The 24,166-nt window shown below is 45.8% G+C and overlaps 1 pseudogene; it reads right to left on the bottom strand.

The window, feature by feature from the left end:
- Positions 1–5,711: 5,711 nt before the first annotated feature.
- On the bottom strand, positions 5,712–8,970 carry LOC137228935 (josephin-1 pseudogene; annotated as a pseudogene).
- Between the last annotated feature and the right edge of the window lie 15,196 nt (positions 8,971–24,166).

The raw sequence follows: 24,166 nt of genomic DNA, 5'->3' as shown, positions 1-24,166 counted from the left end.
GCTTCTCCGACCTTCTGTGAGAATGAAGCCCAGGCAGGTCACCTTAGTCTGTGATATTTGAGGCTTTTACTTGGACACCTTCTATCTTTTATTGGCTAGGTAATTCAGAGGCCTCCTTAGTAGGGCTGACAATCAGAATGTCGTCTGCATATTGAAGGAAGTTTCCCTTCTCCAGAGGTAGATCTTTCAGGTCTTTAGCTGAAGTTTCCCCCAAAGATGGTGGGGGAATTTTTGAACTCTTGGGGCAGGATGGTCCAGCAGTATTGTTTTCCTTGTATGTTGAGTTCTGCCACTCAAAAGCCAAAATTTGTTGGGACTCTGGGACTAATGGAATACAGAAGAAGGCATTTTTTAAGTCTAATACACTAGGTCCTGGTGGATGGTAGAATGACCAGCAGGATGTAGGAATTAGGAACTACTGGATGTATATCCTCAGTGGCTTCACTGACTATCCTGACGTCCTTTACCAGGTACCCAGCAGCCCACGGGGCTCTCGTGGTCAGGCCCCCCCCCCCCCCAGGATATGGAGCTCGCCTGAGCATGTACCCAGCAGCCCACGGGGATCTCATGGGCAGGGCCCTCCCAGGATACGGAGCTCCCCTGGGCAGGTACCCCGGCAGGGCTGGGCACACAGGAACCGTGCACATAGCCCTCATTGCAGAGCACCCCCAGCTCACCTGTCGCTCAGAGCTGACACAGAGCACATCAGAGCAGGACTTGAACTAACAAACAGCAGCTCAGACAGGTCTGTGACCCTGATCTACAGTCTGTGCGGCCTCCCTCCACCTGGTCTTCCAGAGGCTTCCACTGCAGCCGGAACGCCAGGCCTCTGTCTCCACCCACCACCCCTCCTCTCCCTGACTCCTGGGTTCCTCTCATTAGGAGAGGGTCTTCTTGAAGTTGTCTCCCACTCATGGGCCAGATAAAATGATTAGAAAACAAGCCAGAGCTGCAGCCCCTTGTCTATCCTGACTCTCAGGAGGCCACACCTGTTCCTTGGACCTGGCCGGTTCATCAAGGTCCATTTTCTGCAGCTGTGAGCCCCTGAGGGTCGAGGATTGGCTAACCTGGGTAGCCTGACACTGCCGGCCAGCCCTCCCCAGGTGTGCCTGGGTTGAGGTCAATATAAACACTGCTCCAGGCAGCAAGAGCCCCTGTAGCTGTGCCTGACGCCATATTCTCTGCCCCGTCAGCAGTGTCGGGGCTCGGCTGGTGGGAGGGAGTGAGGGGCCACGGCTTTGTGGGTGGCCTGGTGTGAGTGGGGCTCTGCTGGACTTTCTGCAGGAGTTGCTGGGCTGCCACCTGCTAAACAAGAGGATGTGTCACCCATACCTGCCGCAGGAATTTCTCCCCGGGCATAGGTAAGGAAGGAAAAAAGCAGTGGGGGCTGGGACAGGAGGGGGTACCTCAGGCAGGGAAATGGAAAGCTTCCAGAAGAGCGCCCGGGGCCAGGACCATCCTGGCTGGCCTGCAGGCACCAAGTCGGCCGGCATGCTCTCGCTGGTGTGGCTCCATGACCCTTCCTCTAGGCTTTCAAGTCCTTGTACATATTTAGGTGTTTTACCTGGGAAGGGTGGGGAAAGTTCGGCAGCAGCTGGCCTGGGGCTCAGCTCACATTTACTGAGAGACGCCTCGGCTCGGTCCCCCAGATTTGCTATGAGAACGCTCCTTGCGGGGGTGCTGCTGGCTGCATGGGAGACGATTCCCCACCTCTGACCAACTTCAGCATTGTTTACCACTGGAGCAAGTGCCCTGATAGGGTTTTCCTCTGTATAACCAGTAGGTTCTGTTTTTTATTTTTTGGTTCAAGGTAGGTTTTATTCCTCTTTTTTGTATTTATAGATATAAGCGTGGAAATAATTCATTCATATAAATAGGTCTATGGGAAGGGAAGAAATTCTTTTTAATTTTATTTTTTTTAATTTTTGAGTTTTATTTATTTTTTTATACAGCAGGTTCTTATTTGTTATCTATTTTATATGTATTAGTGTATATATGTCAATCCCAATGTCTCAGTTCATCCCACCCACTCCCTGCCACTTTCCCCCCTTGGTGTCCATATGTTTGTTCTCTACATCTGTGTCTCTATTTCTGCCCTGCAAACTGGTTCATCAGTACCATTTTTCTAGGTTCCACATATATGCGTTAGTATACAATATTTTTCTCTTTCTGACGTAGTTCACTCTGTATGACAGTCTCTAAATCCATCCACATCTTTACAAATGTCCCAATTTCATTCCTTTTTATGGCTGAGTAATATTCCATTGTATATATGTACCACATCTTTATCCATTCATCCATCGATGGGCATTTAGGTTGCTTCCATGACCTGGCTATTGTAAATAGTGCTACAGTGAACATTGGGGTGCATGTGTCTTTTGGAATTATGGTTTTCTCTGGGTATATTCCCAGTAGTGGGATTGCTGGATCATATGGTAATTCTGTTTTTAGTTTTTTAAGGAACCTCCATACTGTTCTCCATAGTGACTTGGTATGTTCATGCAAATTGAATGTATCAATTTACATTCCCACCAACAGTGCAAGAGGGTTCCCTTTTCTCCACACCCTACAGCATTTGCCGTTTGTAAATTTTCTGATGATAACCATTCTAACTGGTGTGAGGTGATACCTCATTGTAGTTTTGATTTGCATTTCTCTAATAATTAGTGATGTTGAACAGCTTTTCATGTGCTTCTTGGCCACCTGTATGTCTTTTTTGGAGAAATGTCTATTTAGGTCTTCTGCCCGTTTTTGGATTGGGTTGTTTGTTTGCTTAATATTGAGCTGCATGAGCTGTTTATATATTTAGAAGATTAATCCTTTGTCTGTTGATTCATTTGCAAATATTTTCTCCCATTCTGAGGGTTGTCTTTTCGTCTTGTTTGTAGTTTCCTTTGTTTTGCAAAAGCTTTTACGTTTCATTAGGTCCCATTTGTTTATTTTTGTTTTTTATTCCATTACTCCAGGAGGTGGATCAAAAAAAACTTGCTGTGATTTACGGCAAAGAATCTTCTTCCTATGTTTTCCTCTAAGAGTTTTATAGTGCCTGGTCTTACATTTACGTCTCTAATCCATCTGAAGTTTATTTTTGTGTATGGTGTTAGGGAGTGTTCTAATTTAATTCTTTTACATGTAGCTGTCCAGTTTTCTCAGCACCACTTATTGAAGAGACTGTGTTTTCTCCATTGTATATCCTTGCCTCCTTTGTCATAGATTAGTTGACCTAGGTGCGTGGGTTTATCTCTGGGCTTTCTATCTTGTTCCATTGATCTATATTTCTGTTTATTTGTCAGTACTGTATTGTGTTTATTACTGGAGCTCTGTAGTATAGTCTTAAGTCAGGGAGTCTGATTCCTCCAGGTCCGTTTCTTTCCCTCAAGACTGCTTTGGCTATTGTGGGTCTTTTTTGTCTGCATACAAATTTTAAGCTTTTTTATTCTAGTTCTGTAAAAAATGCCACTGGTAATTTGATAGGGATTGCATTGAATCTGTAGATTCCTTTGCGTAGTATAATCATTTTCACAATATTGGTTCCTCTAATCCAAGAACGTGGTATTTCTCTCCATCTGTTTATATTATCTTTGATTTCTTTCATCAGTATCTTATAGTTTTCTGAGTACAGGTCTTTTGCCACCTTAGGTAGGTTTATTCCTAGGTATTCTTTTTGTTGCAGTGGTGAATGGGATTGTTTCCTTAATTTCTCTTTCTGATCTTTCATTGTTAGTGTATAGGAATGCAAGAGATTTCTTTGCATTAATTTTGTATCCTGCTACTTTACCAAATTCATTGATTAGCTCTAGTAGTTTTCTGGTGACATCTTTAGGATTCTTTATGTATAGTATCATGTCATCTGCAAACAGTGACAGTTTTACTTCTTCTTTCCTAATCTGTATTCCTTTAACTTCTTTCTCTTCTCTGATTGCTGTGGATAGGACTTCCGAAACTATGTTGAATAATACTGGTAAGAGTGGACATCCTTGTCTTTTTCCTGATGTTAGAGGAAACGCTTTCAGTTTTTCACCATTGAGAATGATGTTTGCTGTGGGTTTGTCATATATAGCCTTTATTATGTTGAGGTAGGTTTCCTCTATGCCCACTTTCTTTATCATAAATGGGTGTTGAATTTTGTTAAAAGCTGTTCCTGCATCTATTGAGATGATCATATGGTTTTTAGTCTACAGTTTGTTAATATGATGTATCACATTGTTTGAGTTGTGTATATTGAAGAATCCTTGCATCCCTGGGATAAACCTCACTTGATCATGGTGTATGATCCTTTTAATGTGTTGTTGGATTCTGTTTGCTAGTATTTTGTTGAGGATTTTTGTATCTCCACTCATTAGTGATATTGGTCTGTAATTTTCTTTTTTTATAGTATCTTTGTCTGGTTTTGGTATCAGGGTGATGGTGGCCTCATAGAATGAGTTTGGGAGTGTTCATTCCCCTGCAATTTTTTGGAAGAGTTTGAGAAAGATGGGTGTTAGCTCTTCTCTAAATTTTTGATAGAATTTACCTGTGAAGCCATTTGGTCCTGGACTTTTGTTTGTTGGAAAATTTTTAAGCACAGTTTCAATTTCTTTACTTGTGATTGGTCTGTTCATATATTCTATTTCTTCCTGGTTCAGTTTTGAAATGTTATACCTTTCTACGAATTTGTCCATTTCTTCCAGGTTGTCCATTTTATTGGCATAGAGTTGTATATAGTAGTCTCTTAGGATGCTTTGTATTTCTGTGGTGTCCGTTGTAACTTCTCCTTTTTCATTTCTAATTTTATTGATTTGAGTCCTCTCCCTCTTTTTCTTGATGAGTCTGGCTGAAGGTTTATGATTTTTATTTATCTTCTCAAAGAACCAGCTTTTAGTTTTATTGATATTTGCTATTGTTTGCTTTGTTTCTGTTTCATTTATTTCTGCTCTGATCTGTATGATTTCTTTCCTTCTACTAATGTTGGGGTTTTTTTCTTCTTTCTCTAGTTCCTCTAGGTGCAAGGTTAGATTGTTTATTTGAGATTTTTCTTGTTTCTTGATGTAGGCTTGTATTGCTATAACTTTCTGTCTTAGAACTGCTTTTGCTGCATCCCATAGGTTTTGGATCATCATGTTTTTGTTGTCATTTGTCTCTAGGTATTTTTTGATTTCCTCTTTGATTTCTTCAGTGATCTCTTGGTTAACTAGTAACGTAGTGTTTAGCCTCCATGTTTTGTGTTTTTTACGTTTTTTTCCCTGTAATTTATTTCCAGTCTCATAGTGTTGTGGTCGGAACAGATGCTTGATATGATTTCAGTTTTCTTAAATTTACTGAGACTTGGTTTGTGACCCAAGATGTGATCTATCCTGGAGAATGTTCCATGTGCACTTGAGAAGAAAGTGTAATCTGCTGATTTGGGATGGAATGTCCTATAAATATCAATTAAATCTTTCTGATCTATTGTGTCATTTAAAGCTTGTGTTTTGATTTTAATTTTCTGTCTCGATCTCCAGTGATGTAAGTGAGTTGTTAAAGTCCCGCGCTGTTATTGTGTTACTCTTGATTTCCTCTTTTATATCTGTTAGCAATTGCCTTATGTATTGAAGTGCTCCTATGTTGGGTGCATATATATTTATAATTGTTATATCTTCTTGGATTGATCCCTTGATCATTATATAGTATCCTTCCTTGTCTTTTGTAACACTCTTTATTTTAAAATCTATTTTTTCTTTTTTTTTAAAAAATTTATGGAGTTTTCCATTTTTAATATTTGGTTAAACAAAATACATCTTTTGTAAACAAACCCAGCACAAGGCCAACAAAAAGGAATAAAAGCAAGAAAAACAAAAAGCCTAGGATTGCCCCTTACTGGGCATCAGGGTCAGGACTGCCCCCTTTCTTAAAGGAAGTGGGGCTTTTTGCCCTTGGGCATCAGCATAGGTCCCTGTTCCTAAGCACCAGAATTGGATATGAACAGAGAAACCATCCCTGAAATGTTTAAGCGTCTTTGCATATATCCCACTGGCTCATGGACTCCAAGTGCATGGGGACTCCTTTGAAGTGCCATTTGCACAGGCCCCAGCAGATTGGTGGCGAGGAGTTTCCTTCTCCTCCCAGGAAATGGCTTACATCACTGACAGTGCCAGTGGACCCAAGGTCCTGCTTGTGACAATCAGCAACGTTGGCTGTAACTTCTGGCTGGTGGTGGTTGGAATGTCATTGTGCAGGGGCGAAGAGCTCCCTGTGGTACCAAGCAGGTCTGGTGTAGAAAATGGTGCAGAAGAGAATGCGGCCACTTGCTGAGCGGGTGTAATGCAGTTGCCACTTGGTGGCCTCTGTTACTCAGCATAAAAAATGGCCTTGTTGGATTGAAGATACATGGGCAGAAAAAGTGCTGGTGTACACATGCACTCCAGTCACAGTGGGGAGAAAGCCTCAGCTTCATCCGGTTAAGCTTGCTCAGGCTGGACATGCAAGTCCCAGGCTGGCTCTGCTATTGGAGAGGTCTGGCCAGTGGGGCAGCTCTCAGACCTGCCAAAAACACTGACCTGTGAGGGCTGGACAGGCCATCCTTGCCTGCCCGCCTGCCCTGAGAAAACCACAGCCCCTGTGGTTACAGGCGGTGTAGTATGACCCTTACTTCTCCTTTTGTTTTCCCAAGTTACAGGGAGAATAGTGGCCTACAACTATTTAAAGGGGTAGGGGGTAGGTCTATTCTCAGTTGGTCTGTAAAGGAAGCTACAGAGAGATGACAAAGCGTAATGCACATGTCCACCCAATGTGAGGGCTCTGCTTCTTGTCACTATAGTGACTCCAAGCCTAGGATTTCTACCCATTCTAGCTGCTCCAAGTTTCTGAAGGCTTATCTTCCCAATACTTTCCTTGCCCAACTCTGTCTCAAACTAGTAGAATTTGATGTCAAAGGCAGTCTTATTTTTTTCCTGATTTTTGCCAGAGTGGGTCAGCTGGAAAAACTGCCCTTTTGACTATCTTGTGCCCCAAAGCCTCCTAAACCAATGCAATGCAGTGAAGTGGGAGGGATGATGATGGAGTGAGGAGGACAAGCTGCCCATGCCTTCCCCAGCCTGGTTCTGGCCACATCCTCTTAGGTATCTAGCTCACCCTGTCACACTAGACTGTTGCAGGATTCAACCACCCAGCATGGAATATTAGAGAACTTTTCATTATAAAACTCCAAGGATGGCCATAAACCACTCTTAAAAATGGGGTAAGGGCTGCATTAAGTGTTGGAGACAGCATGCTCTACTGCTGCTGCAGTTTTGGAGATGGTTTCCTAAGAGGCCTTTTTGCTCTAAGTCCTTCAAACCCGTCAACATGGGCTTTGCCTGTACTGTGTCTTCAGATCCACTGGTTGCCAGGAAAGGGGAATTGAAGGCAACATCTCCAGGTGAGTCAGAGTAGCAGTGAACTCCAGCAGAGCCTCTGCCAAGTCCTCAGAGAAATGGGGAAATGAGCTAAGACCCACCTTTCTTTCTCCTCTCTTAAATAAAACAAAAGTCTTCCATAACTTGCCCTAAGCACACAGAGCTCCCACTTTCCTTTCCCAGAACAAGTAACACTGGTTGGTTCTGTAACAGTCTACACGTCTGTCCTATTGCACTGTCAAACCTGAGGGGGAAAACCCGTTGAGATGTTTGGGGACGTGGCAAGGGCAGACCCACTGTAGAGGCCACAGCACATCACAGAGGATTTCGGGGTTTGAGGTGAGGGAAGGCTGGGTAGAACTGTGTTACACATCAGCCCTCCAACTCTGATGGGCCTCCACCTCTTCTGGTACCACCAGCAGGAGTTCACAGTTCTTTCCTCGCAAAAGATGTTTTAGAAATTTCCTGAGCTCGCCCTCGCCTCCAATCCATTCGGGAGTCTTCAGTTTGGAGTCGAGGTTGTAATAGGCACCTCCCACCTCGCGAACACAGATCCAGTGCTGCCTTTTGAGTGGCAACTTCAGTGGACCCCAACACAGGCTGGAGGGCAGATTCATGATGAAGCCTATAACGTTAGTGAGAGCAATGGCTCCGACATCCTTGAGCTTGTCCCACCAAACGGCTTCATAGTCTTTGGTTTGAAGTGCTGCCATAATGACGTTCACATCGTAGTTCCCATTTCCCAGCATGCTCTTCTTGTGGGGGGTCATCACCATGGTGTTTGGAGACAACCTCTGGAAAATCTCTTGCAGCGTGTCCCGGGTGAAGGCATTGCTGTCCTGGAAGACGTTATTGAGGGCGTGCAGAGCACAAAGCTCCCTGCGCTGTTTCTCATGGTAGATTTGTAGGGGTGCAGCCTGGGGCAGCTCCAATGATTTGGATTTGGCCTTGTCTCCTTTCCATGGCACGCAACTCATGTTTTTCGTTTTAGGTTCCAGAGAGGGCTAAAAACACCCTACTCTTCCCTCCTGAGGAGGAATGTAAGCTTCTCAGTTTTTGCAGGATTCCTGAGGTCTACCTTATTTTCTGGTGTCCATGATTTATGCTTTGTCACGGGGAGAAGAGGTTGTAATCAAAAGGAACAATAATCCCCCTCTTCTCAAAACAAAGATAACTTTTGGATTTAGTGTATTTTGCCACCACTGTCGAAGTGCAGAAGTTTAAAAAAATCATATAAAATCTAAGACCTTGTTTTCCTTCTTCCACCCTCCTCTTCTACCCCTTCCAAAAAAACACGATTTTCTTGCTGTATTTTCCTTTCTGCAAATGCCAAATAGGCCTCAAGGCAGGAGGACCGAACGGAGTCGGTCACATCGCTCCTTTTCTTCCATTTCTTTGGTACCACAATGCCACTGACTCAGCAGACAAGGCCTAGGTGGCGGATAAAATGCAAATTTCGAGCAGCTAGCGAGGGCCGGCCAGCGTGGGATCGCGGGCCCTGCTGGGGCGTCGGGAGAGGCTCTCCATCCTCTCGGGTGCGGTGGGACCCCGCGGGGCCGAGGACGGCGCAGCTCCCTCGGAAAGCACGGACTCTCACCCTCTCGCCGCGGCCCGCTGCAGGCCGCCACCTGGGCCGCGCTCGGGCGGGCGAGCGAGCGCGCGCACCTGAGCCCGACGTCAGCGGCCCCAGCCCGGCGCCGTGCTCCGAAAACGCCCTCCTTCGCCGTCCCAGCCCCCGCCCCGCCGCGGCATCCCCTCTGATGTCGGCCTGACGTCAGCGGCGCCGGCTTTGGGGCCCCGGCCCCCGTGCGTCTGTTGCGCCGGTGCAGGCTGCGTTGGGCCCCCTGGCGGTATGGGGTGGGTAGCCCGGCGGCGGCTGTAGCGGCAACTCTCCGCAGGTAGAGATAGTGCCAGGCTACTCGGCTGGTGCCCGGATCCTCTGCTCTCTCCCTCCGGGGCTGGGCAGGGCGGACGGAGTCCCGCCCCGATGCCTGTCCCACCCCTCTCCTCCCCCTGGGGCGTCGGCTCAGTTTCCAGTCTATTTTTTCTGATATGAGTGTTGCTACTTTTGATTGTTGCTTTCTTTTGATTTCCATTTGCATGGAATATCTTTTTCTATCCCCTCACTTTCAGTTTGTATGTGTCCCTACGTCTGAAGTGGGTCTCTTCTAGACAGCATATATATGGGTCTTCTTTTTGTATCCATCCAGCGAGCCTATGTCTTTTGGTTGGAGCATTTAATCCATTCACGTTTAAGGTAATTATCCATATGTATGTTCCTATTACCATTTTCTTAATTGTTATGGGTTTCTTTTTGTAGGTCCTTTTCTTCTCTTGTGTTTCCTACTTAGAGAAGTTCCTTTAGCATTTGTTGTAGAGCTGGTTTCGTGGTGCTGAATTTTCTTGTTTTTTGCTTGTCTGTAAAATTTTGATTTCTCCATCGAATCTGAATGAGATCCTTGCTGGGTAGAGTAGTCTTGGTTGTAGGTTCTTCCCTTTCATCACTTTAAATATATCATGCTACTCCCTTCTGGCTTGTAGAGTTTCTGCTGAGAAATCAGCTGTTAACCTTATGGGAGTTCCCTTGTATGTTATTTGTCGTTTTTCCCTTGTTGCTTTCAGTAATTTTTCTTTGTCTTTAATTTTTGTCAATTTGATTACTATGTGTCTCGGTATGTTTCTCCTTGGGTTTATCCTGCCTGAGACTCTCTGTGCTTCCTGGACTTGGGTGGCTGTTTCCTTTCCCATGTTAGGTAAGTTTTCAACTGTAATCGCTTCAAATATTTTTTCGTGTCCTTTCTCTCTCTCTTATCCTTCTGGGACCCCTATAATGGGAATGTTGTTGGATTTAATGTTGTCCCAGAGGTCTCTTAGGCTGTCTTAATTTCTTTTCATTCTTTTTTCTTTATTCTGTTCTGCATCAGTGAATTCCACGATTCTGTCTTCCAGGTCACTTATCTGTTCTTCTGCCTCAGTTATTCTGCTATTGATTCCGTCTAGTGTAATTTTCATTTCACTTATTGTATTGTTCATCTCTGTTTGTTTGTTCTTTAATAATTCTTCTAGGTCTTTGTTAAACATTTCTTGCATCTTCTTGATCTTTGCCTCTATTCTTTTTCCAAAGTCCTGGATCATCTTCACTGTCATTATTCAAGATTGCCTATCTCCACCTCATTTAGTTGTTTTTCTGGGGTTTTATCTTGTTCCTTCATCTGGTACAAAGTCCTCTGCCTTTTCATTTTGTCTGTCTTTCTGTGAATGTGGTTTTTTTTTCCACAGGCTGTAGGACTGTAGTTCTTGCTTCTGCTGTCTGCCCTCTGGTGGATGAGGCTATCTAAGAGGCTTGTGCAAGCTTCCTGATGGGAGGGACTGGTGATGGGTAGAGCTGGGTGTTGCTCTGGTGGGCAGAGCTCAAAAAAACTTATTCTGCTTGTCTGCTGATGTGTGGGGCTGTGTTCCCTCCCTGTTGGTTTTTTGGCCTGAAGTGATCCAGCACTGGAGCCTACCTGGCTTTTTGGTGGGGCTAATGGCAGACACTGGGAGGGCTCACTCCAAGGGGTACTTCCCAGAACTTCTGCTGCCAGTGTCCTTGGCCCCACAGTGAGCCACAGCCACCCCCTGCCTCTCCAGGAGACCCTCTAACACTAGCAGGTAGGTCTGGTTCAGTCTCCTATGGGGTCACTGCTCCTTCCCCTGGGTCCTGATATGCACACTACTTTGTGTGTGCCCTCCAAGAGTGGAGTCTCTGTTTCCCCCAGTCCTGTCAGAGTCCTGCAATCAAATCCCACTAGCCTTCTAAGTCTGATCCTCTAGGAATTCCTCCTCCTGTGGCCAGAACCCCAGGGCAGGAAGCGTGATGTAGGGCTCAGAACCTTCACTCCAGTGGGTGGACTTCTGTGGTGTAAGTGTTCTCCAGTTTGTGAGTCACCCACCCAGCAGTTACAGAATTTGATTTGATTGTGATTGTGCCCCTCCTACCGTCTCATTGTGGCTTCTCCTTTGTCTTTGGATGTGGGGTATTTTTTTGGTGAGTTCCAGTGTCTTCCTTTCGATGATTGTTCAGCAGTTAGTTGTGATTCTGGTGCTCTCGCAAGAGGGAGTGAGCGCACGTCCTTCTACTCAGCCATCTTGAACCAATCTCCACTGGTGAGTTCTTAATTAGCAGTGTGAATGGTATTGTTAAAGGTCCTGAATCAGGATTGAAATACCCCCCACACATAAAGGTGTAAGAACCTGGGGAGGCCACACGCAGACAGCACCCTTAGGGCTTCCGACTTGACCCCTCAACACTGTGGTGTCCCGCCACTGCTTTAGGATTTCTGGGGGCCCAATTCTGACTTTAAGGGTTCCATAATCCAGCCTCTGTCTGCCTTTAGTGAGACCCACATTTCCAGGATCCTACAGAGCAGGGTCTGTGTGACTGTTCTGTGGCTTCTCTAACAAATGACCACAAGCTGAGTGGTTTAAAACAACAGGAATTCATTCTCCCCCAGTCCTGGAGATCAGACATCTGAGATCAAGGTGTTGTAGGACTGAAGTCCCTCCAGAGGTTCCAGGATAGGGTTTTTCCTGACTTATCCAGATTCTGGGGGCTCCATGCGTCCCCAGGCTTTTGGCTGTATCCCTCCCATCTCTGCCTCTGTCTTCACGTGGCTTCTCCTGTGTGTGGGTCTCTCCTCTTTTGTCTCTTGCGAGGATGCTATCATTGGATTGGGGGCCACCCTAACCCAAAATGACCTCACCTCGAGATCCTTAACTACATATATGAAGACCCTTTTCCGACATATGGTCCTGTTCACGTGTTCTGGGGGGACACATCTTTTGGGGTCACCATTCAACCCATTATCTGTGTATAAAATAACCCTAATTTTAGGAGATTACCAAGATCTCAAACAGATTGGCACAGACAACAGCCATGTGGGTGGGGGTCTGGTGACGATGAGGACTCTAGAATCACCTGGAAAGGATCAAGGCCTGGCTTCATCAGAAAGTGAGCTCTTCCACCATGGGGCCCGTGGAAACAGCCACTCCTCTCTTTCCGTGGAAAGAGACACAGTGCCAAGTCCAGAAGTGGTTACCTTGCAAAGCTGGCTCTTCTGGGATGTCCTCATCAATAGCATTATGTAACCAATAACTACTGGCTTGGAGAAATCGCTTTCTGGTACGTGACGACAGCACTGTCACTTTAGGTGCAGCAAGCCTAGAGTAGGAATGTTTGAAGGAGAAGGGTTTGAGAGATTGTGAAGCTTGTTTGTTAAGGAAACTGAGCAGATTTTTCAAGGTTGTCAAAGAAACTTCTCTCTTAAACTGAAGGCAGGGCTGAGAGAGCTGAACTCCAGGGATCTTTTAAAGGGGCGGCTCTGAATCACCATCACCTAAGTGGTGGTCTCAGCATGAGCTGGGGTTTGTGAAAAGTGTGATGAGATTAAGCCTGACTTTATGTGACAGGTGGGGAAGGGTTTGCAAAGCACCTTGGCTTTTAGAGTAAAGGTTAGTTGCTGGAACAAAGTGTCTCCCCAAAATGGGCCGAAGCTGAAGATGCCTCTGTCCCCCTCCTTGTGAAAGTCCAGGGAAGGTGGGTGTCGGGGCCCAGGCTTTTTTCCCCTTGTTTCTCCTCCCTGCTTCCAGGTGAGGGCTCTAACCAGCAGGATGGGGTGACCACGGGGGCATCATTCCCTCCATCCTAGGATGCAGGCTGGCCAAGCCCCTCACCACCTCCCCTGCTTCCCCTTGGTAACACAAGACACTGTGTCCCAGCTGCAAGGGGTGGGAAGGCTGGGGGGGTGCAGGGTAGCCATAAACAGGAAAAAGGGAAATGGGTTCTGATGGGCAGCTGGGCGGCTCTCCTGTGAGGGTCACCTGGACACTAGTGTGGTCCTGTGAAGCTTTGATGCTTTGTGGTTCTGGAAATCCTATAGGAGACGGTCCACAGCAGGTGAAACTATTGCTGTCAGTGGAGGTGGTGAAGCCAAAGATCTACAGTCCAGACTAAAGGTGCCGATGTACATACAGGACAAAACCATCTCATGTGAATGTAGTTCAGGCACGTTTAACATGAATGCAGTCGTGTTAATGCCTAACATCTTCTTTCTTGTGCCCCTCCTCCGGGACCCCCTCCTCAGTTCCTGAGGCTCCTGTAACTCATGTACAGGCGAATGGAGAGTGAGCGCTGTCCAGTCTGAGCCCTGAGTTATCCTGTGTGTGAGTCTATTTGGGGCTGCCGTAACTAATACCACAGACAGGACAGCTTAAACAACAGACATCTCCCAGTCCTGGATGCTGTCTGAGATCAAGGTGTTTCTTCTCAGGCTTCTCTCCTTGGCATGTAGACAGCCATCTTCTCCCCATGTCCTCACATGGTCTCCCCCTGTGCCCATCTGTGTCCTAATCTCTTCTTGTAGGACATCAGTGTTTTGGATTAGGATCCACCCTAGTGACCTCATTTTTACCTTGATCGCCTCTTTAAAAACCCCGTCTCCAAATACAGCCACATCCTGGGGTCCTGGGTTTTAGGGATTCAACATGTGAATTTGTGGGGGACATGGCTGAGCCCCCACCATCCTGCTTAGGAACCACTATGTGCCTCAGTCCCTGCTTCCCTCAAGTCCCACGGGGATCATGCGATGGCTCAGGGAGAGTCTGGGCAGTGTTTGTGTCCCGGCTGGGGAGCCCTTCTCTGCTCTCTTTGATTATGTAGTGGCAGTGCATTGCTAGCCCCGTCCTGAGGTGAGCCGTTCTGGGGTTCTGTGCCGTGTCGCCTAGCCTGCTGAGATGCTCATTGTCAGGGGACGCAGGAGCCAGCAGCCTAGTGGGGATGCCAGGGACTCTCAGGGCCATGATGGATGCCTCTCCCACCAGACACCCCAGCAAAAGTGGGGAAACTTTGCGGGGGTGTACAGGTGGGAGAGAGTCAAAGTCTCATTCATGCTTCAGAAAGACCACTCTTTGGGGTGGGATGTGAGATGCACTTTGGGGGCAGCGAGCTTTGTCAGGGCCTAATGGAGGGATCGGGCTTGGGCCAGGGCTGTGGGTGTAGAGGTGAAATAGTGTGGAGACTGGCCACAGACTCTGGAGGAGGAGCTGACAGTCACTGGGGCACAGGGAGCGTGAGAGGCTGGGAGGCCCCAGTGTTACCGAACCAAACTTGGGTCCCCTTGCCCAAGCGCAGTAAAGCCAATCTACTGACACCGGTTGTGGTGAAGGAAAGGAGAGCTTTAATTGTAAAAGTGCTGGTACATGGAGGACAGGTGGCTTTTGCTCTAAAACTCCGAACTCCCTGAGGGATTTCAGCAAAGCATTTTAAAGGCCAGTTTAAGAAGGAAGGTCACAGGGTATGTGACCAGCTGGTGCACAACCCTCTGGCTGATGGTGAGGTAACAGGGCAGTTAACATTGTAAATTCTTAGGCACCAGAAGCTCTGGGGCTACCTGTTCATGATCATCAAGTAGTTAATTTCTTCCACTTGGTGGTAGTTTTAACATCTGTAAACAACTCAGGAAGCGTACATAAGATACTGTTATCCAGGTACTTCAGAGAGGAGCTACAGAAGAGGATATGGGGGAGGCCTCTGTCCTGGGAAGGCCCTATAGGGTCCTGCTCTGTTACACCTGGTGCCTGGGCTCGGCAACCTGGGAAGGTGGGGCTGCTCCTGGGTGTGGGGAGCTGCAGGATCACAGTCCTCTGAGGGGCCTGGTAACCCCCAAGGTGAGATGGGGATGCAGTGGCTGGACAGAGGCGTCTGGCCTGGGAGAGGGGTCCAGGCTGGAAATGTCACTGGAATCATCACAGGGAGGGAGAGGAAAGGCCAATGAGGGCAGGTAGGTCACAGCAGACTACGTGCAGGTGACGACTGCGGTCCTGATGGAAACACCTCAGAGCCAGAAAGGAGTGGCCGTCAGGGACTCAGCTTCATTCTCTTGTTCCTTTGTAAAACCACTGTGTCAGAGTTTGAGTCACTGCCAGGAGACTTCTGAGCCCAGTGCTGCCATGGCTTCATCAAAGGGCCCAGGTGGAGCACAGAACCACTGCAGGCCCCGCGCATGTCCCCACAGGGAATGAATCCCATCAGGGCACCAGGCAACACAGACTTCAGAGAACCTCTGTCCTCAGGACCGGTCTTCCTCCTTCCTCTCACCTGCTGGTCAGAGGCCCAGGAACCCCCAATCTGGCTCCACCCCCAGGGCCTGGATTCTGGGACAGCTTAGGGGTAAGCAAGACCCTTAGGCTCTGTTATCTGCCTAGTGGTGAGGATGTCTTAAAAGCTACAATTGACTGATTATGCAGGACTGAGTGTCTCCAGCAGGTATGGGTGGAATGATGGGGTGTGAAGTTCCTATGCCTGCAGGGTCTTCCCAGCGTGAAGATCTGTGCGTTTCCCCCCCCCCCCCGGCCAGTCAGCATCCTCCCAGGCAGCCCAGATCCAGGATTATGAGGGCAGAGGCTCTCCCCTTGCTTACTTGTAACTTCCCACTCCCACACCAAGGAGCCTGGCTCCCGCCATCTGCCATTTATCTTGCATTGCTCCTTTCCAGGTTACATGTGCAGAGGTTTCAGAATTGTTAGCTACTACACCCTGGAAAGAACTTCATAAAATAAAGCCCACTGTTTATGCATGGTCAACTTTACCTTTAGTCTACAGATTCTGTTCATTTCCAAAGGTTACTTAGGTCAGCACCTTTTGCCCTATCCCCTACCCCTACTGTGAGTTTTCTCCATACATTTCTTTCTTTTTGGGGGGAGGGGTTGCATTGGGTCTTCGTTGCTGTGCATGGGGTTTCTCTAGTTGCAGCGAGCGGGGGCTACTCTTCGTTGTGGTGCGTGGGCTTCTTGTTGTGGTGGCTTCTCATGTTGCAGAGCATGGGCTCTAGGCTCGCGGGCTTCAGTAGTTGTGGTGCGCAGGCTCAGTAGTTATGGCACACGGGCTTAGTTGCTCTGCAGCATGTGGGATCTTCCTGGACCAGGGCTCGAATCGTGTCCCCTGCATCGGCAGGTGGATTCTTAACCACTGAGCCACCAGAGAAGCCCCTTCCATACATTTCTAATGCAGTTACATTCTGACACATTATGTATTCCATCCTGTGACACTCCTACATTCTAAATAACTAAAGCTGAATAGATTATGATTGACCCCTTGGGCTATACAAATCTATGGGCATAGACAAATGTATAGTGACAGGTATCCATCCTAGAGTATCACATGGAATACTTCAAACCCCCACCCCAGGATCTGCTTATCATCTATGCAGCTTTATCTTTCCTAGTGTGTCATAAATGGGGTCATACTGGGTGCAGCCTCTTCAGACTGGGTCCTTTCACTTAGCAGTATATACTGAAGATTTATCCATGTGTTTCCATAGCTTGCTGGTGCATTCCTTTCTACTGCTGAGCAGTATTCCATTGCACGTGTATGGGAGGAAAAACAATTTTCCCTCTACTTTTCTAGGTTCTTGTTTGAGACGCCCCCCTGCCTCCCAATAATAAAAGACAGATTACCAGGAGAAAAACAGAAGTTTAATAACATGTATACCCCCCTGTATACAGGGGAGATACCAAGGAAAACTGACTCACTCCCTGAAATGACCAAAGCCATCACCTTAAATACCATCTTCAGCTAAAAGCAGAAGAAAGATGTTGGGGAAGGGGGGAAGCCAGTTATGGCAGGTTATCATGCAAAGCACAGCAAACAAACGTATGATTGTTAGCACATTTAAGTCAGGACTTCTTCACTGATAACAGTTACTTGAGATTTCATTATCCTTTCTGGTGCAAAGAGGGACATAGCCTTATAAATGGAGACTTCTATATTGTAAATGTCCTTCACAAAAGGGAAATCTCTACTCAGTTTTCTGAGATTCCTTTTTTTTTTAAAGCAGACTGAAATAAACCTTATGCCAGAGAGGCATATTTTGGGGTGGCATATTCTACTTACCTTGACATGGATGTACCCCAGTTTGCTTATGCATTCATGTATTGAAGAATATTCTGATTTCCTCAGGTTTTTAGCCATTTATGAGTAGAGCTGCTGTGCGTAATTGCATCTTTGTTTGCATTTGGACATAGATTTTCAAAGCAGTTGTCTAAATACTGAAAGCACGATTGTTGGATCCCAAGGTGAGACTTGTTTAGCTTTGGAAAGAAGTGACAAACTGTCTTACAAAGTGGCTGTACATGCATCCCACCAGTAAGCAGGGAGAGTTCCTGTTGTTCCTCACCCTCTAGCAATTGGTATTGTCATTATTTTCAGTTTGGCTGTCCTGATCTTGGAGAGGCACCAGTAAGTGGTGGCGTGAAGTGAGATCTTAATTCCCTGCCCAGGAATTGAACCTGGGTAACCTGGATGAAAACTAGGAATGTTAGCCACCACACCCCCTGGCTCTTGCCCCCAGCGAAAAATGCATTTCTTACAGAGGCAAAACTGTAAAAACAGGTACAAAGTTTATTATTAGAGACATAGCACAATAAGTGGGAAAGCACACAGAGAAACAGTTTGTTTAGTTAAGACAGAAGCAAGGCAGAGATGCACACCCGGAGAGAAAGGGTGTGGGCATCCCCCCAATGAGAAGGAGCGTAGTAAAGACATCATTAAGTCACTTATATAGGGCAGTTCTTCCGGGTCTCTGTTTACCTCTGGCCAATTATCTGGTTTCTTTTTCCGCACCTTCCCTGCCCTAGGACCCTCCCCAACATGCATGTGCAACTTTTTTCCAAGATGGATTACAGCCCAAGAGACCTATGGGACATCCTTAGCATCACCTATTTTGGGGTGGTGCCCCTTCCTTTTGACCCCCAAGGAGGCTTTCTGCACATGTGCAATGTCTCCCTTGCCCCAAGGATGAGAAATGTATGACCTCTTGATCTTTTAACAGGGTTTAGTCCCACTCTGTCCTTGCCATAAAAATGTCCAATGTCCAGTTACTCACCCTGTTTCTGTTGCTGGGTTTTGTATCGAGGTGCAGATCTCGAAATATAGACAGGAGTCCAGTCACAAACATGTAGTCCTGGAGCCCGTTTGTCTCTTGCTTCAGGAAATGTAAACAGGGGGCTGCTAATGAATGTCCGGCCTGGAGCCCATCTTCTTCTCACCCCAGGAAGTGTGAACAGGAGGCCAGTTGTAAATTTCTATCCTGGAGGCCATCTATCTCCTGCCTCAGTCCTAATAGGTGTGCTGTCGTATCTCATGATTTTAATTTGTAATTCCCTAACGGTGTATGATGTTGACCATGTTTTTGTATGACTTTTACTATCTGTATATCTTTTTTGGCTGGGTGTCTGTTCAGATCCTAACCCATTTTTTTACGGGGTTGTTTTAGAGGTCTTTGTCTATTTTGAGTCCAAATCCTTTATCAGATACAAGTTTTGCAAATATTTTTCTCCCAGTTTGTGGCTTGTCTCTTGATTTTCTGAATAAGGTCTTTGAGAGTAGAAATTTTTAATTTCATAAAGCCCATAAGATTACTTTTTTCTTTTGTGCATTGACATTTGTGTTGTGTGTTAAAACTCAAAGCTCATGATCTCCAGACCAAACCCAAGGTCATATAGATTTTCTGTTTATCTCTGTAATTTTTATAGTTTCACATTTTAAATGTCTGTTAATAAATTTGAGTGAGTTTGGCATAAGTTTTAAAGTTTGTGTCTACAGTCATTTCACTTCATACAGTTTCCAGTTAATTGTTCCTTAACGATTTTGGAGAAGTCATGGGATACTTGACTATTTCAGTTCGAATTTTCACGGTTTATCGGATGCAGCAAAAGTGCCCTTAAAGGGCGGGGCCACCACTGAACTGGGAGGTGGCTTGGTCTGCACGTTTCCATTGGCTGGCAGGGAACGTGAGCCCGCCTTCCTGACCCTCGGCAGGAACGCACATTTTGCCTGCGGACTTGGCTCCCCACGCAGCCGACGGGAGCCCCGTCTCCTCAGGACCGCTGGGGCTTTGGCTTCTGGAACACGCGGGGCTGAGTCCATGCTGACAGCCAGGCTTCAGGACAACAGAGTCGAGTCCACACTAACGGAAGCCGGGTCTCCTCAGGACCCACTGGGGCTTCAGCTTTGGGACATCATGGGGTCCATTTCTCTCTGACAGGAGCCTGGTCTTCTCAGGACCTGCCAGGAGGTGATGCCACTGAGGGAAAAGGTGTGGAAAAGTGGGGAGAAGGCTCCTGTGTGTGAATGGCCACTGAGGGTGTCTGTCTTCAGAGGAGCCAGGAGAGGAAGGGCTTGATGTGGAAAACTGGGTTTGGGGCCACTTTTGTAGTGTTGTTCTTTGGCGTGTGGCGTCTGGTTTTCCCAGAACCATTTATTGAGGGGACTGTCCTTTCCCTGGTGTATGTTCTTGGCTCCTTTCTTGTGAATTAACTGACCACATACCTGTAGGTTTATTCCTGGACTCTCTGCTCTGTTCCTCTGGTCTGTGTGCCTGTTTTTTTGCCAATTCCACACAGTTTTGGGACTGTAGCTTTGTAATGTAGTGTGAAATCAGGGAGTGAGATGCCTCCAGCCGGTTCTCCTTCCTCAGGGTCGCTTTGGCTCTTCTGGGTCTTTTGTGGCTCCACATAAATGTTAAGATTGTTTGTTTTGTTTCTATGAAATGTCATTGAAATTTTGGTCGTGGTCACATGTATATGTATATTCCTTTGGGTAGCATGGACATTTTCACAATATTTTCACCCATGCGCACGGGATACCTTTCCATTGATCTGTGTCTGTTCAGTTTCTTTCATCAATGTCTTAGTTTTCAGTGTGCAGGTCTTTCAAGTCCTTGGTTAAATTTATTCCGAGTTTTTTGGGGGATGAAATTATAAATGGAATTGTTTTCTTAATTCTTCCTTCTGATAGTTCATTATTAGTGTATAGAATCACAAATGATCCTGCAGTTTTACTGAATTCATTTTTTCAGTTCTGACAATTTTTTTGGTGGTTTTATGTGAAAACCTAGAATTCAGAAATCCCACTGTTTTCCACTACACCCAGGTCATCCACAGCGCCCAAGACCTAGTGAATCCTAATATTATCTTCCCACAGTGCCTCTTAATACCATGTGGACAAAGTGATTAGCATCACTGCTTTGGTTGAATTTGTTCTGGGTAAGTCTTGGCCTCTCTAGCAATGTTTGATGTCATCTCTGATTTTCTGGCATGTTACTGACATGGCTGTATTGAAAAGTATTTTCTAGTAAATTTCAAATGTTTAAACTTTAAATAGCAGTACAAAGTTTTCTACATTCACACCAAATACTGCAGTGTGTTTTAGCCAAAACAGGGCCAGTCTCCCAGGGAACCAGGACATAACTTCAAAATGAGGGATAATTATGGTTTCCACATTATAATCCTATCCACAGGACCACTTCAGCTTTCACCAGCTGCCTCAACTTTGTGGAAATGTCTTTCTCCATTCTAATCCAGTTTTCTTTTTCTGGAACCATCACTGGGGCTTTCCCTCGTTTTAAAAACCTTCATGGATTTTAAGTGTACAAGATGAGTATGATCTGGGTGGCTTTTCCTGTATGGCTTCTTTCACTTAGGATGTTTTCAGTGTTTATCCATGTTGTAACGTGTATCATTTTTTTCATTGTGATTGAAAACACATAACATTTAGCATTTAAGTCATTTTAAGTATACGCTTCTATAGCATTAATATATTCACATTGTTGTAAAAACATCCTCACCATCCGTCTCCAGAACTTTTTCCTTTTCCCCAAGTGAAACTGTAACCGTTATACACTTATTCCCCTCAACCCCTGGCAAACTTATTCTACTTTTTGTCTTTGAATTTGACTTATCTGGATACCTCATACTAGTGGAATCATAGAATGTTTGTCTTTTTGTGTCTGGCTTGTTTCACTTAGCATAATGACTTCAAGGTTCAGAGACATTGCAACCTGTGTGAGAATTACCTTAGTTTTAAAGGTTGAACCATATTCCATTGTGTATATACTACACTGTACTTATGCATTCATCTGTTGAAGGACACTTGTGTTGCTTCCACCTTTTGGCTACTGTGAATAATGTTGCTATGAATATGGGGTACAGATATCTGTTCCAGTGCTTGCTTTCTAATATTTTGGGTGTATGCCCTGGAGCGGAATTGAGGGATCATACGTTAATTCCATGTTTAAGTTTTTGAGGAGCCGCCGTACTGTTTTCCACAGCAGCAGCACAATTTTACTTTATTTCTTTATATGACAGAATAATGCAGCTTATGGATCTACTTTATTTTGCTTATCCATTCACCCGTTGGTGGACATTTTAATTGTTTCTATCTTGGGCTATTGTGAACATTGCTGCTATGAATATTGATGTATAAATTTTTATTTGAACACCTGTTATCAGTTCTTTGGGTGTATATCTAGGAGTAGAGTTGTTGAAAATATGATAATTATATTTGTGAGAAAATGCCAAAGTTTTGTACCCATAGATTGCACCATTTTACATTTGCATAAGTAAAGTTTAAGGGTTTCAATTTCCCTACATTGTTGCCAACATTTGTTATTTTTATTTATTTTTAATATAACCATTTTAGTGTGTGTGAAGGGGTATCACATTGTGGTTTTAATTTGCATTTCCATCATGACTACTGATGTGTGACATCTTTTCATGTGCTTGTTGACCATTTGTATGCCTTGTCTGGAGAACAGTCTATGCAAGTCCTTTGTGCATTTCAAAAATTGGGTTGCTCTTTTATTGAGTGGTAAAAATTCTTGATATATATATATATATATTCTGTAAAGACTCTTAATCAGATATATAATGTGCCTAAATTTTCTTCCATTCTGTGGGCTGTCTTTTTACTTTTTGGGTAGCCTCTTCTGATGTACAAAAGTTTGTAATTTTGAGGAACTCCAGATTATCTGGGTTTTTTCTTTCATTGCTTGTGTTTTAGTGTCAGATCTGAGAAACTATTGTTAAATGCAGGGTCATGAATCCCTTGGTTTATTCCAGAGTACCATCATCCCTCTGTATCCACTGGGCTAGGATTTAGGTCTGGGGTTTGAGTCAGGTCATGGGAGTCAGGGTAGAGGGTCTAGGGTTCTGGGGTTAGGGTGTTAGGGTTAGAGGTTAGGGTTCTCTGGGGTTAGGGTTAGGTTTAAGCATAACTGGCCCCCATTACCCTTCCTTTCTCCTCTCTGAGGTCTCCAGGATGGATAGCATTTGCCCAGGATCACACACGAGTCAGGGAGTTGAGCTGGACCACTGTATTTCTACCTCTCCAGTCCTGGGCTCTGAGAGAAGAATGAAATGTCTGTACTGTCTCTGACTGTTTCAAATCGAACTCGATGTCAGTCATGGGTTTTGGAGGGTGTCAGGAGTCATGCATGGTTGCTTCCTGCCCTCCCATCTGGGAAAGGTGGTGCTGGCCTACTCTGCCTGAGCAGCCCCAGTTCCAGCAGAGTGCCCAGAGACGAGGGCACTCAGTGGACATGTGTGGATTAATGCAGGACTGGGTGTAGCAATGTGCCAGCCCCCTGCCTACTTGAGGGCTGGTGGGGCCCTCCTGGGACTGCAGGCATCCTTTGTCCCATCTGAGTGGGTATCAATAGACAATCAAGTCTCAGGCAGGACAGTCCTTGACCTCTGACCATTCAGGGAGGCATCTGTGGTCCTCTAGCTCAGTTCAGCCTGGGCCCTGTCAAGACCCTGTGGACAGTTAGTGAGCTGACCATGGTGGTGAGCAATGGAATAGCCATGTGGGCAATGTAGCCTTTCCTTTGAGAAGTTTCAACTACCAACATCCATGTGGTTGAGATAAGGGCCTCCCCTTCACAGCCTTCACAGCCTTCACAGCCTCATAGCCTGCTAAGAGAGGTAATAACCCTCTAAATATTTGAGTGTGTCCCTGACACAACAACCATATAGCAGACCATGGCCCTGCAATCCTTTGTCCTTTTAGTTGTTAGAAATTTTGACATTCATGTTCATTAAGAGTCAAAGTTATGGGAGTAACTGGGCCTCCCAATGGTAGGTTCACACTGAGACTGCATTGTCTTAGAGAGCCATGTGCACCCATGTGGCCTCTGGAAAGCCTGCCAATTATGGGTTCCATGGCATGGAATAATTCTGAGCCTCCCATTACTTCATTGCACAAGAGTTTCCTTACCACCCTAGCATTTGGTTTCTTCCTCTTAGTAAAGGAGACAGAAGAAACTGGAAAAGGAGCAGTATTGTTTTTCAGGGATGGGTAATTAATATGGCAAGGGGGATGGCATAACTCAAGGGCTCCCACCTCTCAGGGGCAGGAATGAGGTCTGTGTGTCTTCTGAGGGCACATGGGCTGTTCTGGGCCAGCCTCTGAGATGTGAGGACCTGATGCCCAAGGCAGGAGACTTGAGTTTACCAACAACAATGATCCTGCCTTTTCAGCAAGTCAAAGAACTTCTTGCAGTCTTGGGAAGACAGTGAAAGCACTGGATGAGTAGCTGCAGCCCCTGACCCTAAGTGAACCCCTTTCTTCCTTTTGTGTCAGATTGTGTGCTATGCTGTGAGCTGTCATTGACATAGAATCTGCTGCTTTCTCACAGCCAGCATCTGTTCTCATGCCCAAGTCTAGTGCCTCAGTTTTCCTTTGGGAATTACATCTCACCTGCTTCCAGTCCAAATAGTTCCAGAAGAATGAGCCCATGTTCCACCCAGCTCGAAGATGGGTTTACAACCCACATCTAGCCGGTCCCATTTTCCATCTTCTGGTGATGGGTCAAGGATGAGAATGAAACCCAAGCCAGGCCAAAGGTATTCAAAACCATGACTTTTCTTAGAACCCAGGAAAAGGAGAAACTTTTTATCGGAAAAAGGATGGTGAGTGGTTGTCAGCCTAGAGTTGCTGT

The sequence above is a fragment of the Pseudorca crassidens genome, chromosome 8, assembly GCF_039906515.1.
Source record: "Pseudorca crassidens isolate mPseCra1 chromosome 8, mPseCra1.hap1, whole genome shotgun sequence".
Classification (NCBI taxonomy): domain Eukaryota; kingdom Metazoa; phylum Chordata; class Mammalia; order Artiodactyla; family Delphinidae; genus Pseudorca; species Pseudorca crassidens.
The sequence above is the reverse complement of the archived record's forward strand: the minus strand, read 5'-3'. Positions and strand labels throughout refer to the sequence as shown.